Genomic DNA, 19,810 nt, shown 5'->3' with positions numbered 1-19,810 from the left:
TTCTTTGCAAGGATTATAACGACTGACGCTAGACTTGTCAGTCTTGATTTCTTCCTGATTTTCATCGTTACTCTTGGGCTGATTGTCATTTCTCCTTGCTTGGGCTCTCGTCAAGACTTTAACAGGAATCGGAGTTTCGTTTTCTGGCCCTCCACTGGAAGACAACGCTCCCAACATATTCAAGGTAGTTTTTGCTCCTTTGCTCGGGTTTTTAGGGCAATCAGGGATCAAGTGAGTAATTCCACAGTTGGTGCAATATGCGTTGACCCTAATGATTTCGTCATGAGGGCAGTCCCTCAGCCAATGGTCTCCACCACACTTGTAGCATGGTCCTTTAGGCTGTTGAGGTGCTCGTGGAGCTCCTCTTTGTTGGTGTGCAATTCTTTGCCCGCTCATGCCTCTGTTGGCTACGAACAACAGTGTTCTTTCATCCAAGCTATATCTTCCTTCCCCCGCTGCCTGTGCAACAATTGGTGGTCCTGTATTTCCTATCATGCTCCATGGTTCTGGTGTAGAGGGTTCTTCCGGTGGATAATAGACAGAGTTCACCGCATATCCATTAGGCTCGTCGTAGTATGCATGCATAGGTACTAAAGCCTTCTCATCCGACTCACTTATTGTGGGTGTGTATCTTATGCCGACTGGTCGTAATCTTGGTAGGAGTGGTTGTTGTCCCAACACTGGTTGTGGTCTTCCTACACCTACAGGTCTTGGTAGGTTGCATGTCTGATATCTAGGCATCGGTGGGACTTGAGGGGATGTCGCCTGAGCTTGCGGAGCATATGGTCGTTCTCTCACATATCCCTTGTTATAATAACACTCCTCCGTCCCATGGTTTGTCCATTTTTGTTCAATTGCACACCATTTTGGTTGTTTAGCTTGTGGTTTGGAATACAAGTTAATCTTTTTAAGCACTTCCTCTATAAGCTGCTCTTGGCTTACCTCTACTTCTCCTTTCGGTGTTGTCTTAGCAGACTTGCTTCCGCTTTGTTGCGAGGAAGAATCATCGTCAAGATCCTTGAACTCACCCTCTTTGTAGACCGCACAATTGTCCACAAGGTATAGAGCTTCCTTGGTTAAATCATTCAACGTCCTGCTCCTTTTCATATGTAAGTCCTTCTGACGATCTGCATTCCTTAGTCCTTGGATAAATATAAGCATAAGTCTGGACTGAGTTGGCAGTTCTTCCACGGGGCACAACTTAACATATCTTTTTAATCGGAGGGCTGCCTTTCGCACAGACTCTCCATCTTTCTGTTTGAATTTATGGATTTGTGAGACTGTATTATGAGCTATTCCCCTTTGTGAGAATTCCTCGATAAACTCGTCAAACACTTCCTCCATAGACTCAAAGTCTCTTCGCTCCACTGAGTCAAACCATGTAGCAGCATCATCCTCTAAGGTTAAACCAAATCTTGCAAATTGGGTAGGAAAGTCTAACACCTCTTCAACTCTAATTACACGCACTGCTACATGATCTCTCGGATCCTTGCTTCCCGTATATTTCTTGTTTACCCATTTTTGCACTTGAGAAGGTCTAATTCTACGATGGTCTACAAATCTCATCATGGGATCTCCCTGTCCTAGCCGATATACCTCCTTTGGTCTTCTGTAGTGGCCAGGTTTCTCTCCCAATGGTGCTCCTAAGCCATAATTTCTAACAGTTCTCGCGAGAGATGGTTCATCTCTCCGAACTCGTTCTCGGGGTGGTCTTCCAGGCTCAATTGACCCCTGAGTCCTTGGATTACTCTCTCCTTGATACTGTGCATAGAGTGGTGGTTCTTGTAAATCCCTTAGGCCTCGTGTGGTTTGATAACCCTCTCGGGTTCGGTCTTGTTCTAATGTAGCACTCTGTCGAAGCCATGCCTGCAATGATGGCTGAGTAGCTGGGTGGTCCTGGTAATTGGACATCGGTTGTCGGGTAGAAAGTGAGGTAGCGTCATACTCTTCTAAAAAGGGATTTGTCGACTTGCTAGGGGTGTAGGTGGCTCTTGGTACTTCGTCGGGGCTATAGGTCGATGCTCCCGGAACTGTTGCCTTTTCAACCTCCTCTGGGAAAATACGTTTGTATTCTCGCCCGTATCTGTCAACAAAAACAATATCCTTCCCCATAGCAGTTTCATAAGAAAATAAGTAAAGAACCTTGTCTTTGCTTAATTCGTGTGGGTAGGGTTCCTTGCATCGAAAGTAAGAGACTATACCCTCGCTTTCATGCTTGTAAATCCCTACATTCTCATTATAGGTTGGGACCCTGGTTGTTTTCTTATCATACATAAAAAGCGCTCCAGGTCGATCAATGTTAGGAGGCGGTTCTTGGGTTTCTGAAACCATTTTCCCTTTTGCCACGTTATCCCCATATCTGTTGTAATCCTCAGGGTTACTCACTATCAGATAGTGGTTCCCCTTTTTGTCTCGAAATCTGTCTCCATCATCATAGACTTGAATTATCTCTAGTCTCTGAGCCGGTCTCTCTTCAATACAAATACACTTGCGTCCCCGATAGTCAGAGTAAACTAAGGCTCCCCTCGAGTTAGTTCCTTCCAAGAAGATTATAGTGAACTTGGTTTCGTTTAAAGGGTGTAAAGAGGTGCTCCCCCCTGGCATTGGTCCTTCACCGTTGAAACCTCCTGGCTGTTGACTCCCCATCATGAAGAAGGAATTTTCCGACGAAGTGTCAGTATAACTACCCTCTTCAATGATCGTTGCTAATGGGTCTAGTCTCGTCTGAGTTACACTCTCTTCGGTGGACGTGGTGCTTACTTGACTTTTGACACTTTTAGCTCCCGACTTAACAAAGGCTCTTGACCTTAAATACATAAGAATGAAAGTTGGGTTGCAAACTTAAATCTTACCTGGACTCCTCCTTGTGCGGCTTTGTGATGATCTCCTTCTGGGATCTACACAAGGATGGTTAGTCTGTTCACAATGGTTTTCCCTGAATTACCAAAAAATCTTTCAAGTATGTATAGCAACCACTTAGTCAGCCTTCTGGTGGTCCAATTTCAAATATGAGATGATGGCTGGGATCTATATGGAAAGCATGTCCTAGCAGTATAGTCACAAATTGCAGAAAATGTATGAATCACAACTTTCTTAGTCTATCGCGATAGACTGACAATTTGCTCAGCACAAGTCAATTCAAAATTGTGACTTCACCCTTGAGTTCCAGTTACCTTCTATAGCATATCCCTCAAGTTTTATGAAGTTTGGACACTTGGGTTGGGTTTTGGTCCCTTGTTAGTATTTTAGTCAGAGCCTGATTCTCTATCTGGGCCTTAGATTGATTTTCAGTGGTCTAAATGCCTTGAAATTTGGTGTGTGTGCTGTATGGACTCTGATAAAGCTCTCCCTAGGGGAAATTTGAAAGAAAAGGTCCTTAGTAGCAATTTCCTTAGTCTATCGTGATAGACTGGGAAAGTTCTCCATTATTGGCATTTTTCTCAATTTATCTCCACAGCTGGTTCAGCCTCTCCTTGTGTAGTGCATTGACAGATTTTGGCACTGTTTGGACATTTGGCCAAAGCCTTCTTGCCCTTGTCTCTGAATTCAGACTCTAAAACACCAGTTTTGAAGTTTTGTGGTCAAGATGGTGTTTAGTTTCACTCAATTTTTGTGGGTACCCTTGTATTGGTGTGTTAAACCTGTGGTAAAAAGGTTTTTTCCTTGTTGTTAGTCAATCACCACCTTCATCAGTCTATCGCGATAGACTAGGCAGAGAGCAATGGGGATTTAATTTTTGTCTGTTTTTGCATAGTTGTGTTCCCTGTGCCCATATAAGTCTATCCCCCAAGTTTTATGAAGTTTGGACTTATTTTGACCTTGGACTCAAGCACTTCACAAATTTCACTTTTCTCTGGCAATTCACAACTCAATTGCACTTGAAGTGATGCAAATTTGATGACACTTCATCTTAAACTTGTGAACATCAGTCGTACCTCATGACACAGTCAGTTTACCCTAGGCTAATGGTTATATCTCTTCTTGGCCTTGTTAGGGTCACTTAGTGTTTTCTTATGAGAATCATCTGTTTCTTTTTGTTGGTTTTGGTAGCAATTTTTATGTTTTTCTCGAGTGTTGGATCATCAATTTCAATGTCTACTCTTTTCACCCCCTTCAAGGGTATATGGTGTGGGTTTTGCTTTCAAGGCAAGCAAACAACCTTATTGTTTCTTCTTTTTGTTTGTTTTTGCGTTTTTACAGCATTTTTCTACTCTATTTCTACACAAGTATAACAAGCACTCAAAACCAAAAACCCTAACTCCACATTATCCTACTTAACTAAATCTAACTAGTCGCAGACCCTCGGCAAGACACAGGCTTCCCGGATATCCACTAGACCTCAGGATACTCTATCCTGGATCTTGTTCTAAAAGTTTAAGCTCTCTCTAGTCAAGACTTAAGTAAGCTAACCATCACACAAGTGACGTAGATATCCCTACTTAAGGTCTTGTGTCCCCGGCAGCGGTGCCAATGTTTTAGGGCAAAACTACTCCCCTGTTCATGCTCACAAGCACGACACAGACAACATACTTATCATCCGATGACACGACTAACCCATAGGTGCACGTAGGCAATCTCGTTAGCTTGTCAGGCTGAGACCAATCTACACATATGCACTTTTATGATGCATCAATCACTAACCCTGGTAGAATGCAACCCACTCTATCCCTAAACGCTCACAACACCGTTTACACTTCCAATGAACTCGGAATCGCGTCAAAATTACTAGGCACCATCCTCTCACTAGGATATACTTACCTATAAGTCTAATCTCACCAAGTTTGAACCCTAGTTATCTCGAATACAGTCACGATAGACTAACATGTCATAATCCAAAAGTGGGCGAAACTTTAGTTTATGAGTATCTATGTGTAGCTAATCCCTTTCTCATTCCATAAAGCACTTGATTGTTGAAAACAGACACTGTTTGTGCTACTTACAAGCAAAACAAGCTCGAGGAAGGATCGATCGCGAACAGCTCAAAAATGTGAATGCGTGGCGTGGGCGCGTAGCTCTCGGAGAGACTACCGTGATGGTGTAGTCACGTCGTGAATCCGGTGAGGGAGAAGCATGTAGCGAAGAGGATAAGACACTCTCTCTCTCTCTCTCTCAGTCTCGTACGACACAGGATTAATGTTCAAAATAATGTTTTAAAAAAAAATGGTTCTAAGGTGACTTTTATACTTTAGTCACCTTAGCTCAAAAATGTACATGGGGTTCTCTTACTCATTATTACAAAGTGGGAACAAATCTGAAACCTGACTAACTGATTAATCTTTACATAACCCATACGAATGGATCAATATGATAAGACGTCTTTGACATAAAATGGGAATTTGATATGCTTTACAAGATGGGCTCATTACAACAGTTGGACAAATGGGGCTCCAACAGGGGGCTAGAGAGGATTTGAAGGCCTTGAAATGTCTCCCTACCTTTGCCACTACATGGGCAACCCATAATGGAGAGATTGTGTTGCCTAAATCCCCATGAATTCTAACCAAAGATGAGCTAGATCAAGTGAAGGATTCCATTGCATTTATTCGCACACCAATGGGGTACATGAGGTCACTAAAGGGAGCTTTCACAAAGGCAAAGAAAGGTGGAAGCATTCAATTGTATGGGTTGAATTCCCATGATTGACACAAGATGTTATAGGTAATTCTGTCATTCATTTTCTATCCTCTCCCTTGTTTCATTTAGATATTGAATTTTGTTGAAACTAAAATCATATGGTATTTAAATCTTTTGATATTATAGTTCATTTTGCAGGTGAGTATGTGCGTATGTCAGGATAAGAAAGTGAGGGAAGCTATTTTCAAACTTGGGGAGTTAGTAAGATACCTCATATCTCTATTCAACTAAACTTTTCTATATATACTATATCTTCTTGTGTGTTATCTTAGTGTACTCTTGTGTGTTATCTTGTAGATTTGAGAGCTCTAAAGAAATTGAAAAAGATGCCATCCTTGTTGCTCAATTTCTTGCAATGGAAATTGTGTGTGCCATTGATGATGCATTTCCTTGATCTGTTCATCTTAGTTAAGTCCACCTCTTGGTTTATGTGATTAAGGAGTCGCTATGTGTGGAGTAGTGCATGCACGATGGATGTTTTTTGTAGAGGATTTTAAAGACTCTCAAAGATTTTGTGTGACTACGGGCCAAACGAGAGGCATGCATGGCCAAAGGCTGGATCGTGCAAGATGATTTTGTTTACATTTCAAAGTCTTTGGAACAAGTTGATCCCTCAATGCCTCACATGTGGTCAGATGAGGAGGATGTAAGGATGACTTCAAACTTTCCAAGTGGAAAGGAAAAATTATTTAACATGGATATGGATCTATGCCAAGTTGTCAAGAACTTTTGCATCCTCAATGCAAAGGTGATGACCAAGTGGGTGGCCTTGTGGACAATGGCAAAGGCAAGGGTTTTGCATGAGAGGGAAGCATGAAAGCAAGCTCATGAACGTAGGAGGCCACCCCCGGTTTGTCGACACCTTGTATGTTTCTTAGATCTCATTAGTGCCCAGTGGATCCATGAGAGAATGATCGAAGCAAAGGCATGCGGAGAGGACATCATCCACAAAAAATGGGAGTATGGATGAGGTTCCGTTCCAAAGGAGGAATACTCATACGCTTAAACCCCACTTAAACCATATTGCATAGTTTTTTCTTGATTTTATCTTTGTAATTAGTTGTATATTTTTTTCTATTTTATAGTGCCTTTCCTATAACTCTATGTGGTCAAAGGGTTGACACTTTCGTACACACCACATTAACAAGTATTGAACCACCATGGATTGTGGCATCATGTGCAACTTTGACACAAATTGCGATGAAGCCAGGTACTATGGGACTATTGAAAGGATACTAACGGTCGATTTTTGAACCTTTCATACCTTCATCTTTGAGTGTAAGTGGTTTGCAAATGTGTCTAGACGGCATGAGAATGGGCTCTACATGGTGGACTCTAGTGTGTATCATACAAGGAGGTATGACAACTTAGTTTTGCCATGCAATTGTGAGCAGATGAATTTAAACCTTCTTTACCCTTCCATTGTCACTCACTTTGAACTTCTCTTCTATAGGTCATCTATATCCCATCAATCCATCAACCAAAACTTTGGTTTGTAGTTCCCGTAAAAGCTCAGGGAAGAACATTTTTTCCACTAATGAAGTGGAGACTGTCTTCGACCCTCTCCCACCTACTACCTTGGATGAGACAGAGATCAATGATTCAAGTCCCACATCGCCGCCAATCTCAGCAACAAGGATGATTGCCATGATGACAATGATGAGATGGAAGATGACGAGCTCAAAGATGATGAAGCCAACACATCCACAAGTGACAATTCAATTTCTCTCTTTATTGATTTAGGAGCCATGGGTTTAGGTTTAGATCAAGCTACTTGTAGAGGTCTTTTGGAAAATGATTTATAAATATTTCTATATTTTATTCTATGAATTTTTTTGGTTGTGTCACACATTCATCACTTTCTCCCACTCTCTCACTCTCTAATCTTATCAAGCATGATAATTTATGTTAATCAAGTGGGTGTGATTAATTTAATGAAAAATATCTATCGTTTCTTGGTACAACTTGTCATGAAAAATAACAAATGCATGCTTTGTAATTAGTTTTAAAGAAATCAAATTTACATCTTTTGGCTCTAAATCATTGCGGGATAATGCTAGAGGCAATAACGGTGGTTATAACCTCTCTCCCTTTCTAGAATCCACCTTTATATGTTTTCTTTTGTTTGTTGTTCTAAAGAGTTATGGGTGCAAGTAGCGTTTTGTGTTGTGGGCAATGCAAGAGTGTTTGCGTTATTGAAAATTGTTTTGAAGAATCACTTGCTCCTTGCTCAACACCTCTACATAGCAAGAGAACTCGTCGCCACCAATATATAAAGCCTTTCAAAATATGCGGCAAATGCATGGATGTAATCAGTTGTGTGAAATGCATGTGTGGTATTTGGGGGAAGAGCATGAGCCTCTTCTATTTCATACATGATGCGTGATTTACTTGTGGCCCAACATCTGTGATAGAGCTGTCACATGCCTTGCACAACCTAATTTATCCAAATAGCCGTTGTTTCATGTTTTAATATCAATTTCTGAAAATTAAAAGCATATCTTTGTTATTTTTTTTCACAAGAAAAATAGAGAGAGGTACCCAAATTTGAATGTTTTAGCACCAAAGCGGGGTTGGTAATAAAAGCGGTAACAAGAGCGAGAATACTCGTGGTAATGAATGCGATAATTTCTAAGGTAATATCTAAATTGCAAAAACTCCCATCCCCCTCCCTCTTCTTTGGCTAGCCCATTTTGGACTCTCTCTCTACAAACCATGGTAAAAGGCCACGGTAAACGTTTTCAAATTTTCATGGTGGAAGCTATTGTAGCATAAATAGTGTGCTCGCGGCTCTACCATCTACGCTTATAAGTTACTGTTTTGAGAGAGAGAGAAAGAGAGAGAGAGAGAGGGAGGGAGAGATTGTGTGTGTATGTACGTGTGCATGCGTGTGTGTGTGTGTGTGTGTACTTGAACAACATTTATATTAATGGTGGTCTCCAACCCAAACAAGAAACTTGGAAGACCGCGAAAGGATACTCGGCAAAAGTGAATCAAAGATGTTTTGGGTGTAAAGAGAAAGGAGCCTTTGATCGACTTAAATGAAGTGGTTAAGAAGGTAAGAAAGAAAGTAAGGCTTTTTGAGGTTCTTATGGTGTGCCACACCGATGAGATGGTAACCCATGAGAGCTTTGCAGGGGTAGGTAATGACAAAAGATTGGCGACTGTGCACGACCTGATCGAGGAGATGGCAATAGATGTCCATGAAACTTTTGGGGGGCGGGGGGGGGACAGGGGACACCTACTCCCTACCCCTCTAAAGTTGCATGGTCATCATAGCCATCTTGACGGTCATTAGTGGCACAATCACCAATTTTTTTGCCGTTGGATCCTTAAGCGAGCCCAATGGAAAAAAATTGATGATTGCGCAGGGCTTGATCAACGAGACGACAACGAATGACCATGAAGATTTGTAGGGGTCCAGGAAGCACCTAGTACTTTCCCTTGCAAAGTTTTGTGGCCATCACAAGACGTCTTGACGGTCATTAGTGGCACAATTTCCATTTTGTGCCGTTTGGTCCTTGACGAGCCCAATGGTAAAAAATTGACAATTAGACAGCACCTGACCAACGACACGACAATAGATGGCCATGGAACTTTGCAAGGGTAGGGGCATACATTCTACTCCCTAACCCTACAAAGTTACATGGCCATTGTAAGCCTTGTCGACTGTCATTAGTGGCACAATTGCCAAGAAGCTCAATGGCAAAAAGTCCTGATTGTGCAGGGCTTGATTGGCGAGATGACAATGAATGGCCATGAAACTTTGCAAGGGAAAAAATAGCATCCAACTCAACTCCCTACCCTTCCAAAGTTTCATGGCAATCGCAAGCCGTCTTGATGGTCATTAGTGGCACAATCGCCATTTTTTGCCATTGGGCCCTTGGCAAGGAGCCCAATGGGAAAAAATGGCGATTGTGCCGGGTTTGACCAACGAGACGACAACAGATGGCCATGAAAATTTTCAGGGGTAGGGAAAGCATTCTACTCTCCATCCTTGCAAAGTTTCATGGCCATCGCAAGCTGTCTTGATGGTCAAGGATGACATAATCACCAATTTTTTATCATTGAGCCCGTGGCGAGCCCAATGGCAAAAACATAGCGATTGTACAGGGCCTAAACAATGAGACGACAATAGATGGCCATGAAACTTTGTAGGGCAAAGAAAGCACCCTACTCCTTGCCCGTGCAAAACCTTTCTCAACCTGTTTTGATGGTCAAGAATGACACAATCATCAATTTTTTGTCGTTGGATCATTGTCGAGCCCAATGGCAAAAAAATGGCGATTGTGGAGGGCTTGACCAACGAGACGGCAACGGATGGCCATGAAACTTTTCAGGGAGGGAAGAAGTACGCTACTCTCCATCTTTGCAAAGTTTCATGGCCATCGCAAACCGTTCGATGGTTAGGGATGACACAATCACCAATTTTTTGTCATTAAGTCCTTGGCGAGCCCAATGTAAAAAATTGGTGATTGTGCAAGGTCTGACCGACAAGAGGACAACAGATGGCCATGAAACTTTGCAAGGGTAGGGGGAGTACCTACTCCCTATTCCTAAAAAATTTCATGGCTATGCCAAGCCGTCTTGACAATCATTAGTGGCAAAATTATCATTTTTTATATCGTTGGGTCCTTGGCGAGTCCATGACAAAAAATTGGTGATTGCACAGGGTCTGTGACCGGTGAGTTGCCAACAATGAATGGCCATGAAACTTTAAAAAGTTAAAGAAATCATCCTACTCCATGCCTCTACAAAGTTTCATGGCATCAAAAGCCGTCTTGGCGGTCATTAATGGCATAATTGCCATTTTTTGCCATTGGGCCCTTGGCGAGCTTTGGGCCAACTCACCAAGTGTCACGTACAATGTCCAGCCATTCACCACTATTGTGCCCTTATCTTCAGCTTGGTATGTGGCTAACACTTGCTGCTGAGCGATTCTTGCATCAAATGGTAGTATTGCAGCCTCTACCACTACTTTAAGCGCCATAGCCTTAACATATCCTACTCCTTATTTTGAAACACGTATTTGGCAATCTTGCTGTGTGAACTACAACTCCTATGGCTTCTACTACAGAAGCTTTCAAACTTTCGGCTTCTGTTGTCCCTTACTCAACTTTCTAAAAATGGTGGGGCTAAAATAACCTTAGACTTTTACTTTTTCCTTGCATTAATTAAAAACCATAGAGTTACCTTTATTTAACTAGCTCATGTGAAAGACCTTTATACGATCCTTTGGAGGCTCTATGAAGCTAACCAAGGCTAGAGTCTACCTACTAATTTAAGACTTGCTAAATTAGGATAGACTCTGGAAAAAATTGAACACCCTTGGGATTTGGAGCTTCACCTCATGTGCAAAACCATAGCACATTCCTTTGGAGGTTCTTTGAAGCTAGTCCCAAAGCTTGCTAAATTTGGACTTGCTAAATTTAGACTATCTCTAGCAAGTTTAAATGTTACCCTAAGACTTCTTAGAATTCATATGAGCTTAGTACTCAAATTCTAATGAGTAAATTTGATTACTTGAAATTTACACAATTAGCTTATATTTTTTGACTTATAATTGCTCTAATCAACCCCCTTCATGTACTTTGTTCAATGTTGCTTGGGATATTATTATCCTTTCTTGATTTGTATCTTTGACATGAGATACTAAATAGTAATTATCCTTTCTCTTTTATAAACTCTTTCCTTTGGTCCCAAGTCTTTGACCGAACTAAGTCTATAAGCACTTTAATCAATTTTACTCGCTCTCTTACATTTTTCCTAGACTTAAGGGGCCAATTTAAGATGGAAGTCTCATACATCAACTTGGAAGAATTTGGATCCCCAAAGCACTCCCACCTACAACTAGTCATTTTTAGAAGCCTTATATTCAAAGAATGACCCTACCCTCGCATTTATCCACCAACAGAATTCTTCAAAGAGCCAAATCTTGTAAGAAATACGAAACAAAATAGGATCTTGTACTAAGGAGAGTAGAGAGAGATACAATGCAAAGTAGATAAGTGGAAAATCAATTTTTTTTATTAGGACTTGTTACAAAGTGATGGCATCATCCATCCATGTACTCTCAAGCTAGAGCTTACATGGTGATATAGACAACTAGAGCAAGTAGAAATACAAAGGGTTGGCTATCCTTCAAGAAGGATGTGTGTGATGGCTCATGGAGATGGACTCCTTATATAGATGTCGGGGAGTCTCTATGGGCTACCCTCTCTCATGAGAGAGAGCCGTCCATGCACCCATGTGCAGCGGCCGTTGTGTAGACAAGTCCAAGTACAACTCGGCCACTGGTTGTTGAATTCTGGCCATCGGCCATTGAAATTTGGCCACCAGCTACTAAAATCTGGCCGTCAATCAAGGACCACTAGCCATCAACTTACTAGCCATTGGCTTGCCATTTTTTGATCACTATCGGCGACCAATGTATTTTGATGAAAATAAATACTTCGATGAATCTTTCTCGAATTTTCTCTGAATTTTCTTTGTATCATCTATGATAAAAAATAAAGACCTCATCAGCATGCAAGGTGGAATCCAACCAAATATATGTGTACTAATGGCTTCTCCTAATATGTTGCACACCTTATAGGTGTGCAACATATTTAGTGGTCTGCAAATGTGATACGTGGGCATTGTAGGTATGCTAAAAAGTCTTGCCTCTTTAAAATGCTTATAACCCATGTGCACTACCAAAACCCACTTTCCATGCCAACTTCAAGCTCAAGATAATTATCGTGGTTATTATTCTATTTGTATACCTGTAGTGCCCACCTGCAGTGCCCACTTGTTAGTTTTGCCCACCATAAAGTATGTTGCACAATTTGTAAGGCCTCCATATGAGGAGAAGCCAATAGTGCACTTATATGTAGTAGTGGATTCTAGCTTACATGATAATGAGGTCTTTATTTGTGATCATAGATGGTACATAGAAAATTGTCTAACCATCGTGCGTGAGGAATCACTCATAAAAAAATAAAAAATTTATGCAAAAAATTGGCCAAAAAACTAGAATATTCCTTTTCACCAAAATATATGGCTAGATGGCTATCAAAAATGACAAAAAAAGGCATTTGATGGCTAGTAGTCAATGGCCGATGGCTGATGGTAGGAGGTCAATGGTAAATGGCCGATGTTCAGTGATCTGTAGTTGGTGACCAGTGGGCAATATTCAACACTCTTGATAGTCGTCTTCTAGGTGGACTTGGATACTCATGCAGATGGCTACATGTGGGTCTGGACAATAGTCTCTCGTGAGAGAGAGTAGCCCATAGAAGCTCCTTTACATCTATATAAGGAACCCATTTCCATGAGACATTACACATCCATATTGAACGATAACCATCCCCTTGTATTCCTGCTACCTACTTGCTCAAGTTGTCTATATCATCATCTAATCTCTACCTTGAGAGTGCATGGGTGGATGATGCCATCACTTTATAATAGTGCTAATCAAATTTTTTAATTTTCCACTAATCTACTTTGCATCGTATCTCTCGTCACTCTCTTTGCTATAAGATCCTATTTTGTTTTACATTTCTTACATATTCTACTAATTAAATGGGGCTTCAAAAGGTTATCGACACTAAAATGCATTGACTTGTCATATCATGTATGATGCCCACAAGCTCATTGCAGTCGTTGCCAATAGCGGCTCAAAAGAAGAAAACTATGAAGCAAAATCTATGGGAACTTCCACCCTACTAGCTAGAAGAAGGATGAATAAGGGTTACCAAGAAGACATATGCCAAGGAATCCCAATTAGAGGAGCATCACATAGAAATCTTATACAGAAGATTCAGAAGTGCTGACAACCAAGCGATAGAGCTACATATCCTCCCCAAAGAGATCTATGACATAGTGAATTCAAGGAAGCAAACCACAAGCTAGGATTGCTTCCCTTTTATGAGATGGAGCTCTCTGGAGTTGATCTCTAGAGATAATATGAACTTCTCCCACTATCCACGAAGATGACATGCCCCCCATGGTAGATTTAGCCGGGCAAGACACATAAGTAAACATCACCAAGGATATAGAGGGAGAAGCTTTGAAACTGCCCACTAAGATCGTAGAAAAGTAGAGAACTGGAGTGTTCACAAAGAACAATGCAGCGGCTACATTCACACATAGCCTATTGAAGACCGAATCCGATTGTGCCACCAACATTTCCACTTCTTAGCTAGGTGGCACCAAGATACACAACACCTAATCACACAGTTGTCATTGGCATTTACCACAACATTAAATGCAAGGCTACCAATGCCAATTAACCATGCACCTTATGTACTTAACACATTGAAGAGTACCAAAAAAAGCAGTGGGGTCTTATACCTTGGTGCCACTAAAGTTCTTACAAGAATAGCCTACCATGTTGTAGGCATGGCAGATAATATTCCCCTCTCACCAAATTAGAATGATTGGCTCATAGCCAAGGTTAAAGATGAAGAGGAAGAAGAGGAAGAGGAAGAGAAGATGAAGAGGCTAAAGCCACCAAGCCTCCTGTAACAAGGTCCAAGAGGAAAATCATGGAGTCTTCAAAAGACCAAGATGAAGAAAGTGATGAAGGCCAAGAGATGAAGGATCTGATTTTGAGGATCAACCTCCAAAGGATACAACCAAAAGTGCCCAAAGACCTCCAATACGGAGGAGGAAAGGAAGAGAGACAAAAGGTGGGTGAGAGAATCAACAAGCACATCAAAGTGTTTCCACATGTTATAATGGAGGAACCATCTGAAAGATTGGAAAGGGAAAGAGAGGCCTTTGAGAGGGAAAGGGGCCTCAAAGGCAACTTTGAAGAATTCTAGTAGCCAAACCCTTGCAAGCTCAAGAATCCCATGTTTTGACAAAGCGAAGACCCTCTAGCTGATTTAGATTTCTTATATGGACAAGAAAAGAGGAAAAGAACTCAACAAAGTGAACCCAAGGATGATATAGCCCAAGACAATAGAGAGACAGGAAGAACCATTTCAACTATGCAAGAATCAACACTACCAAAAGTGCTTTTGACAATACAAGAAGGCCAATAGGAGGAAAACCCTCTTGAGGCAACATCTCTAGAGCCTCCAACCACCATAATGGAAGTGTAAGCCAATATCAGCACCAAAGAACAAAGAGAAGAAACCAACAATGATCAAGAATTGAAGATAAAGCACATGATGAAGCTATAGAAATTCAAGAAGAGGAATTTGAGCCAAAACAAGAAGAAACTAGCACTTTATAGGTAGCTCACATACTAGAGATATAAATTTACACGGCATTTTCCCGTCATATTATAGAAAAAATAAAAAATGAAGCATATTTTCAAGATGCATCCAAGAGATCAAGATCATTCGCTATTACTTGGAGATTAGACTAGAGGTGGCATATGCATTTTTAGAAGAATATAGTGGTTTGGATGATCTATTTCAAGCAAAAATATGAAGATTACAAGAGCCCAACTATCAACAACTCGAGGAAATGATACATATGACAATGATGATGATGGAGCAATGTCCTTGAAAGTGAGAAGCAAGAAAAGTGAATGCATTTTTAGAAGAATATAGTGGCTTGCACGATCAATCTTAGGCAAAATATGAAGATTACAAGAGGCCAATTTTCACTAGCTTAAGGAAATGATAGATATGACAATGATGATGGAGCAATTGTCCTTTGAAAGTGAAAAGCAAGAAAAATTAAATTAAAGAGCTCAATACCATTGTATTGGATACAAGTGCACACTCCCAATGGCTATAGATGCAGTTGGATGTAGCTAACATCCAAATAGCTCAAGCAGAGTCAAGATTCCAAGAGCAAAACATACTTCTAGACAAGGTACAAACCAACCCTATGGTTCTTAGAAGACCTTGAGTTTGAGTCTATGGGTGTTGGGGATATTATGGGGCAAGAGGATCTTGCCAAGAGCTCACCCATGTATTCTTTAGAGGTAGACTCAAAATTTAATGCATTTGAGGTGGATCTTGAACCACCCAAGGTCCATCTGCTGATCTAAAAAAAGAGGGATGTGGATTTTCCTATCATTGTTTGGGGGCCAACACCAAGAGTAGGGTAAAAAAGAGGTAGTTAGTGTAGAAGAGCCGACAGTCATTGATGAAAGACTCTTTTTTGACTTTGCAGTTTCTACGAGAGCTACAAGGTATGATGTGTTTTTAGTGTGCCCTTTAGTCTTAATGATCTTCTAGGTCAACACAAAGATTTCATGAAGCTTGAAAGAGAGAGGTTTGAATTGGAGGTACAAAAGGGGTGGGTCATCATTGATACCATGGTTTTCGTCCATATAAACAATTTTGATAGTAGAGGATATTCATACAATAAGTATTATCATCTACCACTTTCCTTGAGACCCCTTTGGTGCCCCATGCACCAAAGATACTGAAAGCTACTGGAAGAATCCCTTTGACTTTCTTCTATACCTTAGTTTCCTATTTGGTAATTTTCTAAAGAAGCTTGAGGAAGTTATGGAGAAGGAGGAATTACCATGGAAGGAACAGGAGGATGAGGACAAGAAGAATAATGAAGTGGCTGAGATTGAGGAGAACACTAACCTAGAGGAAGAAGCAAAAGAGGTCAAGCAAAGTAAAATGTTGACAGTCAAAACATTTGAGATCAAGCTACCTTTAGATGTTTTTGGATTCAATGAGAGGCAAATTGTGTTGATGTTGCCTAGTCTGCGAGAGTTCAAAACTAGTGATTGGACATATATTTTCTCTAAGCTATTCTCTGTCTAAGGGAAGACTTTGCATTGGCCACCATCTCCAAATTCCAAGAGGAGAGGATTGGGTTTGTTTCATAAAATAGTAGTGATGATGAGGTGATGGAAAGCTCTAGTAATCCAATGGAGTGTATCAAACTATGCTTTGAGAAGATAGAAAAGTATAAAGAGATGCTCACCAATGAGGCCACCTTCCAAGAAATCTACAAATAACATCAAACCCTCAAGTAGCAATCAAGAAGTAGAGGATTGGTTTATTCATCTAGCATTGGGGTCAAGTAGGTCAGTGGATCTATGTAGCAATGAGCTTTGGATGCAAGATGAGCACTTCATGGTAAGGACAGTCTCTCTCTCTCTCTCTCTCTCTCTCTCTCTCTCTCTCTCTCTCTCTCTCTCTCTCTCTCTCTCTCTCTCTCTCTCTCTCTCTCTCTCTAACTCGTCATGCTGTTTGTAGTCCTAGATTGGTAAGAAGGATGAGTTTCTCCATCGTTGGGACCAAAAGAGTATCATGGAAGGGGTGTAGACCTAGCTGAATATCTTGCCAAACATTTCGAGGCACCCATCTTAGTCTTTTGCAACAAAACGTTGCAAGAGGGGACTGCTACCACCTTTGCCTTGAAGATGCTCTCATGCTTCCTAGGTGAGCCATTGCTACCACAGAATGCAGACAGAGTTATCCTCATCAACAAAAGTTTTGTGAGAGAATGTTGTGGATACTGTCTTCATGCAGCCTAGTACTACACACTCACAAGAATGGTGTTCTCATAAGAGAAACACAGCCCAAATGAACTCTTAGATTATGACAAACACTTAATGACCTGGTACAAGGGTGAAGTGCCAGAGGATATATGCAAATTGTCAACAAGTTGAAACACAAATTAGCGTTTGTGTAATATTGTGACTTGCACATGTTTGAAGGGTGCATAGCTTGTGCACACGCATGCAAGGAAGGGGGAAGGAGAAGAGGAGGAGATTCAAGATAGGGGAAACACACTGCTATCCAAAACTGCTTGTTGGGATTAGCCATATATCAACTAACCAAATTTTGGCTTCATTTACATAGTGCTCAAGTCTTGCAAACTTTGGTGTCTTATGCTAACAAGGACATTTACAATATTAGGAAGTTCGATGGCACAAATTTTCTATATGGAAGCAACAAATCCAAGATGTGCTAACCCAAAAAGATCAATTAGAGCCCATCTTTGAGCGTGTAGAGGGAGATGGCTATACAAAAGCACAATGGAAAGTACTGGATGTGAAAGCAAGGCCTACTATTTGCTTGCACTTAGCCGATTTGGTCTACTTTACCATAGCTGATGAACCCACTGCCACTTCCTTGTGGGAAAAGCTATGTAGCACATATGCAAGCAAGAGTGTACTTGATGAAGAATCTTTTTGAGCTTTGCATGAAAGAAGGTGAAACACTTTCCAAGCACTTGAATGCTTTTAATGTACTTTTCAGGCAATTGACATCCCAGGGACTGTACTTTGACAATGAAGTTGGGTCTATCTTCTTATTATGCTCTCTACCCTCCTCATGGGACATATTTTGCACAACCATTAATAACTCTGCACCTGAGGAAAAGTTAGCCTATGATGTGGTAGTTTCCAGTTTACTCAATGAAGAGATAGCCAGGAAGTCTATGGAATTTGCAAAGCAAGGTGATGCATACGTTGCTAGTGGCAAGTGTCAAAGGTCGCACTCAATACCGTGCCAAAATTAAGGATCACGGTAACTCTCATAGCAACTTGAAAGGTTCTTTGTGCAATGTGGAGTGCTACCATTGCCATGAAAAGATACATGTAAAGAAACATTGTCGCATATGGCAAAAAGAAAAGAAAAAGTTTCAAGAAAACAAGAAGTTTGATAGTGACATGAAGGGCAAAGATAAACTTGAGGAGCTCAATGTGCTAGAGTCTCCCAAAATTTTAGATGTGCTTGAGGTCCATAAATCCTCACATGTTCTCATTTTTATAGTAGATCTTAATCCAGATTCTCTTATTGCACGAGATGCTAGTTTTGTTCAGAATTGGGTCATAGATTTTGGAGCCAGTTTCCTTGTGACACCTCATAGAGAATGGTTCCCTACATAAAAGAACTCTTTCAAAGTGTTTGCCTTATTTTTAGAGCCACCATGCTCTGTGTGTTTGAAGGTATTCTTGGCCATGTAATGAGACTTTTCCAATGCTTGGTTATTCCATATACCCAAGCACCTGGGTTTCCACACTTTTGAATAAAGTATGGTAAGTGGTTGAAAATGATGTGCTACAAAGTCGTTAAGCAAGTTGTTATGCAAAGTAGACTCTCACACAGTTCTTTCTAATTATAAGAGTGCTTAAAGAATACCATGTAATGAGTAATTTGAGTGTCAGTCCCCATGCTATCTTGAATTATTTCTTTAGTAGTTGAAGGTTCTCCTTAAACTTGTTGAAATAATCACATGACCAATCATCTTTGTCACACATCTAAAAGAGCATGTTTATGGAATGCCACATATCACCCTTGTGAGTAGCTAGCTCATGGTCCTTTACTATAATATGTAGCTTTTTCCCATTGTAGATACAAAAAATTGCTAACATAGGTGGAGTAATATATCCTCCTGCACTTTGTTAGCTTCACATCTTTTATGCCTAATGGTTTAGATAAAAACATGTATGCCTTGGCCCCACCAATGGATTGTTTGCAAGGCATGTCCTTGTCATTGGTTGATCGATTTTTGTCTCATTATATTATGATTTTGCCCCCATGAGAATACTAGTTCAAGGACCTCTAGAGCCACCTTCCACTCACCTCAATTCTTGATTTTCCAAGAAAATCAAATGTAGAGATCTAGTAACTTCTCCACAATTTTGCAAAGAACATATATTGTAAAAATGTGGACATTAACAAGTGGGATGGTCAGAACTAGATGGAAATTAGGGTCTTTATTATAACAAGGGGGAGCCTTTCTCCACCACTTTGGGTCCATCAACTTTGCAGACTCCATGCAAAACAAGCATGGAGACCTTGCCATGGCACCTATTTCACAATTATACATAAATTTATTGTTTTGAGGTCACTTGCAAGATGCCATTGGACTTGAAAGTCTCCCCTCTCATGCATGACCATCACCTCTCCTCGGTTCATATATCTATCAATTATATCAAGAATTGGGGTTTGATGGTAAAAAGTCATGGTCCTATTTCTTTACTTGCAAGATTAATCTTCATGTGATGTTAAATTAAACATAGAATTTTTGTACAAAATTGGTACACTAGAGCTAATGTTGGAACAAAATGAATCACCTCAAAAGCACCAAGCCACTATATGTTCGTTTTTTATTGAACATTGAAGTACAAAGGATCATCCACGGGACATTTTAAAAGTGTTTTATTCAATATGTGATTGTGACTCATTCTAGCTTCATCTCTTTATAAATATCACATTCATCTAACTTCAAAACAAAATGTAGCACCCCATGGGCC

This window comes from Adiantum capillus-veneris, chromosome 18 (assembly GCF_014529385.1).
Source record: "Adiantum capillus-veneris isolate H3 chromosome 18, ASM1452938v2, whole genome shotgun sequence".
NCBI classification, from domain to species: domain Eukaryota; kingdom Viridiplantae; phylum Streptophyta; class Polypodiopsida; order Polypodiales; family Pteridaceae; genus Adiantum; species Adiantum capillus-veneris.
This window is presented reverse-complemented; position numbering follows the sequence as displayed.